The 2,219-nt window shown below is 30.9% G+C and overlaps 1 long non-coding RNA gene across 3 annotated transcripts in view; it reads left to right on the plus strand.

Moving 5' to 3' along the window:
* Window positions 1-962, plus strand: part of LOC107634399 — a 16,793-nt gene extending 15,831 nt beyond the window's left edge. For 2 of the 3 annotated variants that reach the window (XR_002359265.1, XR_002359266.1), the window contains 2 exons: window positions 66-341; window positions 760-962. This is a non-coding gene — a long non-coding RNA (uncharacterized LOC107634399). Of the gene's footprint in view, window positions 1-2; window positions 342-759 lie in introns of all 3 variants that reach the window. The other variant, XR_002359264.1, reaches the window with a different exon arrangement.

Consider the following 2,219-nt stretch of genomic DNA (forward strand, 5'->3'; position numbering starts at 1 on the left):
AGTACATAACACTCAACAATCAATGGATTTAACTGGTAACTCTCCACTTGATGCTCTTGGAGTAGTTCTTGAAAAAGAACATCCTGGTCGTATTCGAAGTTTAGGTATGGGGGCTGTCCCAACAGTGGCTTTCAAGAACACTACTACAAGGATTACTCATATGAACTTAGGTTCTTCAAATGATGCTGGCACATCATCCACTTGTGGTTTCAATGTGCAAGAAGAGTTGGATACTGTTAAGGCACAATTGCAAGCACTAATTTTCTACATTGCTTCTAAAGAAGGAGGTTTAGATTCCAAAGTAATTGACTGCAATGATTCTTAATCAACAAGTTTCACAGGTAAAAATACAACTTTCATTATTTTATTTAAAATTAAAATTGCATCATTTTCAATAAATAATTACCACTTATTGCTGTTGGTTTGTGGCTGGATCTTACTATTTTTGCTCTCATTGAGTGTAGTTAGACAAGACGAGTTCTAAGATCCCTTATGTATATATATACAAACTGTCATGCCAGAATTCAGAACACAATGTAACTAACTAGTGTATATTAACAGAATTTAACTGACTTTTATTTTGGATATTTCTAATGTAACTAACTCCCTGTTAGGTAATAATCTCTTTTATAATTGGAATTGAGCAATGATCATTTTATGCTTATATTTTGGATACTATCATAAGCTTTCTGGATAATATGCAAATTGTCTTACTTTATTCTTTTTTATTATGTTTTCAAATTATATTTTTGTTGTCAGAATTGAATCAAGAGAGTGAGATTCTATCGTAGGTCTTTTGGAGCAAGCAATAGAGCAGCGTGAAATATGATGGAGATTTTATGTGTTAAGAGCTACATGTTAAGACATTGATAGTTAAAAAATTATGTTATGTTTGATACTTTGTATAAGAGTTATTACTTTTGATTTCCAATACTAAAAAATCATATATTATGTTTAATACTTTGTTTATGAGTTATATAATATTTTGTTTATGGATTACGATTTCCAATAATAAAAATTAAAACGAGGGTAAAAACTGAATTTTTAAACGATAAAAAATGTCACTGTCAGGGTTAAAATGGCAGTTCAAAAATGACATTTTAACCAACCAAAAGCCACTCTGTCAGGATAAAAACGGCGGTTCAAAAACGCCATTTTAATCGACCAAAATGCCACTATCAGGGTAAAAATGGTGGTTCAAAAATGCCGTTTTAACCGACCAAAACGCCACCTGTGATGGTAATAATGGCGGTTTAAACCGCCGTTTTAACCTATCCAAAAATCGCCAAGTTAACCTGGAAATAACGGCAGTTTAGACCACCGTTTTAACCACCAAGAAAATGCCTTTATCCAAAAATAATGGCGGTTTGAACCGTCATTTTAACTCACCAGAAAACTACCGTTTTAACCTAGAAAAATTGTGGCAGTTTTCAGAAAATCGCCGTAATAACCAAAATGGCGCTCTGAATTACGGTGCTTTTCGAAAATGCCATACTTGATGATAATGGCGGTTCAAACCGCCGTAAATACCTAAAAAATTACTCTTTTTACCAAATTTTTTTGTAGTGTTACTAGTTAAAAAATGTTGGCTCTTTAATAGAATTGAATTTATTTTTATATAGATATGACGTAAGAGAAATATAAGTGTAAATTATCTAAAACTAATTAGTATAAGCATGGATTTTTTTACTAAAATAAAATTAAAAAACTGAATGTATTAAATTGTTGTAACAAAAATTGATCCATATATACAAGAATGGTAATGATTTTCAAGTACTACAGAATCTGTTTTCACAACAGTAAGATGAAACTCTAAGGATTGGACTAAAATCTTGAATAAATACCTAAATTTATCTTGATATCATGCAAGCTAATAGTAAGATAAAGAAGTGATGCAATTATTCCTCCACTATTCTATTTTTTAAACAAATAGAAGGTACGTGATTTCTCATTTGTGTTCTCCATATATAGCCCAAGCCAAACATAAGAAGGTACGTGATTTCTGACAGCCAAGCATTAGATCCAGATTTTTACTGACATTTATCTATTTCCGAGGATCAAAAGCGAGAATTCTATTAACTCATCAAATGAGATATCCCCTTTCTTTCGGTTTGACTATCTTTTTGTGATAGTTTCTGAGATTTTTTATTCTGAGATTTTATCTTCTGAGGTTTTACCTTTTAAGATATATAAATATGTAATTTTTTTTATTATTAGAA

The sequence above is a fragment of the Arachis ipaensis genome, chromosome B03 (genome assembly GCF_000816755.2).
Source record: "Arachis ipaensis cultivar K30076 chromosome B03, Araip1.1, whole genome shotgun sequence".
Lineage (NCBI taxonomy): Eukaryota > Viridiplantae > Streptophyta > Magnoliopsida > Fabales > Fabaceae > Arachis > Arachis ipaensis.